Below are 6,074 nucleotides of genomic sequence, written 5' to 3'. Positions count from 1 at the left end.
CCCTCCCCCCGGCTCGGCCCGGCCCGGCCCGGCCCGTAACTCACTCCGGCCGGTGCCCCGCTCGCCCGCCCTGCCGGAGAAGCCCCGGAGCGCTCCTGGGAGAGCGCCGCGGCGCCCTCCCCGCGCCTATATAGGCCGCGCCGCTGCCAATCGCCGCGCCGCACGTCAGCGGGGACGTGCCCCTCGGCGGCCCGGCCCGGCTCAGCACGGCTCGGCTCGGCTCAGCTCAGCACGGCTCGGCGCCCCCCTCCTCCCTCCCGGGGCCCGGCGGCGAGGTGCGAACGGCCCCGCGCGGGGCTCGAGGTGCAACAAGTGGCAGGCGCCGAAGGGGCCCGGCCGCCCTCCTCCTCCTCCTCCGGGCGCTGCCTCGGCGAGCCGAGCCGGCCGCCGTGAAATCACGTTTTCCCCCTCGCCGTTCCTAACTTGCCATTTAGCGAGGGGTTTTCTCCCCCGCACCCCGCTCGCCGCCGCCAGAACCTGCTTCGTCGGGCTCTGCCCGCAGAAATAACCTGCTTTCGATTCCTCACAGGGATTTTTAGAGATATTCAGGTGACATACTGATGGAAACATGGGTGGTATTTAGCCTTAGGTAAAATTATGATTCCTTATTATTATTGAACAAGAGTAGATTTCTCTGGTTTTCCTCTTTTAATCCTGCGGCTGGGAGGACATCATTAAAGCACTTGAACTTTTTGACACGAGAATAGCTCATCACTGTGGGTAAAGTAGTACTTATGGGTGAAACTGGGAAGTATTTTAAGTGGAGAAGGAGAGCAAGAGTCAAGAGTTGACCGCCTGCCCAGGCACTGAGACGATCCATCTTCTCCCCTCCCCACCACCAACCGCACAGATTTGTTGGTCTCTGTTAAAGATGGAGAGATGCTGCAGTAACCATCGTCCTAAAAGCAAGCTACTACTGCTGCCACCATGTCGCATATGCTCCAAGACCTGGCTGAGGCTCCTCTGACCCCCCCCAAAAAAAATAAAATAAAGTCAACGAACTAGCCAGGCTGCAGATGCCAGTGGTACCTGTAAGATACAGATAAGCACGTTGGTGCCTATGAAGCCAGAGATCCTTCTTGGCACTGGCAAAGCACCTGTAGACTTTGGACCCCTCTGCATCCAGGTAGCCGCTGCGGAGGTGGACATGGGGCTGTAATTTGGGACTTGGATCTTAGCGCTGTCCAGACGTCACCCTAGGGGCCTGATGCTTTTCTGGTGCTTTCCCTCTCTCCCTCCTGTTGATTCCCCCAGCGCAAGACAAGCGGCCTCAGTTCGAAGCGCTAACCTCGCAGCACCCAATTAACTCCTGCGTGTGTGTGTGTGCACGGAGGGGGGGGAACTGCTGCTCTCCGTGCTGGGGGACCTGGGGAGCGTTGGAAACTCCGGCCCAGAGCACCTGCTTGAAACGCCACAGTCTTTCTCCCCAAACTGCATCTCGTTACCTGGCTCAGAAGGGGCCCTCCGCGGGGACGCGCCCCTGGGACAACCCGACGTCCCGCTCCGGGCCATAGCGTTGCTACCGCCACCGCACGCGGGTGTTGCTAGGACGTTACGGGGTTCTGGGTTTTATTACAGTTTCCTCGTCGCAACCCTTGGAAGAGGGAATCCTCCTTGCCCGTTTCTGCGGCTCTTCCTCTCTTTGCAGCTGGAAGCGGTGGGAAGGACGCCTGCCGGGCTCAGAAGCTCCTCAGAGGCCTAGCGCAGCTCGCTGCGTGCCACCCTCCAACAGCCATTGCTGCTGGGGGCTCCGCCAAGGAAAAGAAGTCTTCCCCGGAGGAAAGGGGAAGACAGCCTGCCTTTCCTCCCACGCTCACCAAGCACAGAAGCACCCTGTGGGAGCGTAAAACCACATTTCAGGGGCTGCTAGGAGGCTTGTTTCAACCCACCGCTATAGCGTGGACTGTCCCACTCCATCCCTCTTCTCCAGTAAGGCGGAGAGGGGCCTGGACACGCTGCTTGGGGCCTGGTCTGGCAACTCATTCATGACGTGAGTGATCACGCGTCCAAAATAACAAAACAAAAAAGCACGCTTGTTACGGAGAGGTGTGTAACACACATCCAGGCATGAGAGTGTTTGGTAGCTCAGCGAAAGGGAGAGAGAAGAGAGTACCCAACCCCTCAACACTCAAATGCCCTTCTTCCAGCATCCCATATTTTGGCTGTGCCACGACAGACCCTGGTTTCACGGCTTGGGAAATGAAGCCTCTCAGAAAAGGACACCAAAAACGCAATAGGAAAGGTGAAGGCTTGGGTAATGCATAGATCCCGCAGCTTATTGGACTGGCAGTTCACATCACCAGGCTGAAGGAGGACACAGAAACAGGGCCGGCAACAATATAAAACTCCAACAGAGATAAACATAGCACCGAACAGGTTTGGGGTTTGGTTTTTGGAACAGACGATGGCCAGCCTGAAAGCACAAGCTGCGGGATTAAGATGCTTTCCGTACTCACACCACCCCAGGACTCCTGGGGCGTGAAGAGAAAACTTTCAGCTCCTTAATCCACTGCACCAAAGATCACAAAAAGGTTGGTCTTTGCTGGCACAGTCACCCTCAGCTGAGCTGGGATTTTGCAAACTGCTTCTTCTAGCCTGTTCTTACTTTCTGTTGTTTCAAGAGATCCCTATGTTTCCTGCCAAAAATGGCAAGCCTTATTTGGAAAGCAACCCAACTATGCTTTAGAGTGTGTGCTGTGACTTTACTTCCTGTTATATATACCTCTAGATTTCTAAACCAGAACAAACGAGCACCCCTTTTGTACTCTAGGTGCTTATCCCACAGACTAAAATCACAGACCACCACAAAACTGCCCCCCAAAATACCCATTGCAGCACATCCCTCTCCAAGAGGTAAGAAGAGAGAAAGAGGTTGGGGGGAACAAAGTGCTTTGGATCAGATACAAAAAAAGTGGAAGAGGATTCAGGGTGAAAGGCACTTGCCAGCCAGAGAGCACTTGGAGTTCTCAGCCAAGGAAAGCAAGATATGCCTCTTGGCTCTGAAGCTACCACTATGGTTTGCCCCAGGATCCTCCAACAGAGCATTTCTTACTTCTACAGGAAAGTCCTTATCAAATTGGAGGTAAGGATCAGATTATATAGATCATTCTGTTAAGAAAATGATAAGAAATAATCATAAAAATGACAGGAAGTGGGTCCACATCCCATACGTCTCGGTGACTTTCAGACCAGATTTGCTTCGTTTCCTGCGAGGAAGGAAACTTCCAAAGATGTGCAAGTCAGGCACGTCTCTTCCCCATTCATCTATCGTTACTAGCAAGAAAAGATTCTGTAGGTCAAATTCTGCAACCTGTTATGCTTACGCAACCCCACAATCTTCACACCAGAGTGGAGAACTACCGGCAGAAAAAGTCTATCAGAGCCTGTATGCCAATGCCAACTCCAAACGTTTATGTTGCATTGTGAACAAGTGGAAAAGCACTGAAGGAAGACACGCGACTGCACGTGTTTGTCTCTTGTAACCTGGGTGGTAAAAATAAGGGATCCCAGGGGAGCGAGACGCCATTTGCTTTGCTCTCCTGGTAAACCTCTGCCATTGACAGAGGGCAAGCCTCTTGCACTAGCAGAGGAACCGACCGGAGGTTGAAGGACAGTGACTAACCTCAGCAGGTGTCTCAGGTTGAAGTGGTTGTTTGAGACTTATGTATTTCCTGGGCACTCCGACAATAAAATTATGCAACTATCAGCTAGCAAACAATGCATACGCTGCCCTTCACAGACTATTACAGAGCACTGTATGAAGTGAGGCAACCAAAACAGATAGGAAGCACAGGAGCGACTTACTAGTTTGGAGAGTCCTAACATGAACAAATAGCATCAAGCCGTATGACGGAATAGAGAAGAAAAGCAGCTAGTTAAGGGGTAAAAATGCATGTTTTACACCAGGATACCGTGGAGAAATGGTTAATGCAGACAAAAAAGTCAAGAGATAAGAGCTCCTCTCTTAGTTTTGCCGGTGATTTGCTATACTGACCAAGGAAATTCTCTTGAATTCTCTCAGTCTCCCCTAGCTGTACACACGCAATGGTCTTGATCGACTTTGAAAACTTCTTATTTCATTTCAGGTTGTTCAGAACGCTGTGATCCTCGGAGGCCAGGTGCTATGGCAAAACAAATACCATTTCAGAGATGACAAAGAAAGTCAATGGACAGTTTAATAAAATCAATCTAAAAGCAAAACAAAAGGAGGAAACAGAGGACAGGTCAGAGGCAGTCCTGCCACTTATATTGAGAGAGAAACTCGATTACGATTTTACGTGAACTTGGCTTTTAGGAGAAGTTAGGATTTCAAATAACTGAGGAAAAAGAATGGAATGAGTTGTAACTAGAAATATTACATTCAGACTGAGAATGACTGAGGTGAATTTTCTGCCTGTATTTCAAAGCTGGTACAGGCAAGTTAGGAAATCGAAAAGTTTGTCAGACTAGAGGAAAGTTCAGGTCTTCTGCCTTTCAGAGCCAAAAAAACACTTTAAGAGGAATACTTTTTAAACACAAGGGGCAAAGTGAAATAAAGTATCTTCCTGTGCTGTGTTATATGTTTACAGTGAAACAAAACACTGACTTGAGTCAGGAATGGAAAGAGATTCAGAAAGCTAGCTCCCCAATATATCATTTGGGAAACTGTAACAGCATGGAGTGGTGGTGGGGCAGAGAGGGGGATGTGTATGAAATCACAGAAATTCAGGGTATCTGCTGCTTACGCTTTTTTAGAATCACAAAATAATTCAGACTGGAAGGGATCTCTGGCATCCCAATCCAACCTCCTACTCTGAGCAGGATCAGCAACGAGATCAGACTAGGGTGTACAGGGCTTACCCAAGCAAAGAGGTTACCTTCAAAGAGGCGCAAGCTCTTGGGGCAACCTGTTCCACTGCCTGAGTATCCTAATGGTGAAAAAGTTCTTTTATGTCCAGTTGGAACTGCTCATTTTGGCTGTTTTATGCTGACCTGAGTGTGTTTTTTCATTTAATTACCACACTGTGTGCTCATCTTACATAGGTGCCTTCAGAGCGACGCTGCAGCACTGTTGTTCTCTGTTCAACCAGCACTGCAGGGAAGAAAAAAAAAAATCTTCCACCAATAATTAGCTGAAAGCTGTATTTCAAAGGCTGTTTTGGATACTTGCAGTTAAATATCACAGTTACCCAAGAAGAGAGGATTAGGAGATATCACAGAACAAAGCATGCACTATTTCCTTTCTGTTCTTCCAAAGGAAACTTTCACCTCACCTTCCTTTTGCTACTGGGTTGGATTCTTTTGTTTACCTTTTCAGTGTCTCTTGTTCCCTCTCCTCTCCCTTGGCAATTGCAATTTAAAATGAACACGTGGCAATTAAAAAAAAAAAAAAAAAAAAGTCACCAGAAGCTCTTATGCACAACATATCACATAGCCTGGAAATACAAGCCCCAAACTGGCACTTTTTTGTATTACTTGTCGTATATTTAGGAATTCAAAAGCTTACCCTCTCCCTCAGCTGAAGTCTGCCACTGGGCTCTCTAATACACTCCTACAGGCATTTTTAGGCTGATGTTTTGCAGGGCAGAGTTTGAGTGCCTGCTTACTGCAGTTTATAGTGATGACAACCAATCCTTTTCACAGAGGGTTAGTTTAGGTAAACAGATGTAACAGATGAAAAAAATTAAGTAAGATCATCAAGAAAATAAATGAGACAACCCAAACGACATTATTTATGGGGGAACAGAGGGTGACGTGGAAGGGATTTGCAATTTAAGCACTGAAACTGCAAGCAGGCACAGTTTTTATTTCTAATCCCATTTAGCTACTTTTATTCCAGGTCTTGCACAGAAAAACCTAAGCAAGGTTGCTCCTGGCTCCCTGAAAGATTTTAAAGGTTACTCAGTTACTAATATTTATTGGATAATGAAGACTTAAGGGAATGCTGGAGCTCCATTTTTACAAACTTTATATGTTCTCTGGTATGCTTTTCTCGGAGTTCCAGTTCCCAAGTCACGTGGCTTCATAAGTCTCCCATTTTGTGGATTGTTTTTTCTATTACTTCTATCTTTTGGTTACAGTGACCGATTTGAAAA

At 48.4% G+C, this 6,074-nt stretch overlaps 1 protein-coding gene across 3 annotated transcripts in view; it reads right to left on the bottom strand.

Moving 5' to 3' along the window:
* Positions 1 to 6,074, bottom strand: part of HDLBP (high density lipoprotein binding protein) — a 39,463-nt gene that overhangs the window by 25,518 nt on the left and 7,871 nt on the right. Inside the window, exon 1 of one of the 3 annotated variants that reach the window (XM_085311162.1) lies at positions 45 to 121. The exons of the other annotated variants lie outside the window; for them this stretch is intronic. The gene's annotated coding sequence lies outside the window, so the exon portion shown is untranslated. Of the gene's footprint in view, positions 1 to 44; positions 122 to 6,074 lie in introns of those variants that run through there. 3 annotated transcript variants of the gene reach the window in all.

Source organism: Rhea americana, unplaced genomic scaffold (genome assembly GCF_003343005.1).
Source record: "Rhea americana isolate MKP2758 unplaced genomic scaffold, rheAme1 scaffold_334, whole genome shotgun sequence".
In the NCBI taxonomy this organism is placed as follows: domain Eukaryota; kingdom Metazoa; phylum Chordata; class Aves; order Rheiformes; family Rheidae; genus Rhea; species Rhea americana.
The sequence above is the reverse complement of the archived record's forward strand: the minus strand, read 5'-3'. Positions and strand labels throughout refer to the sequence as shown.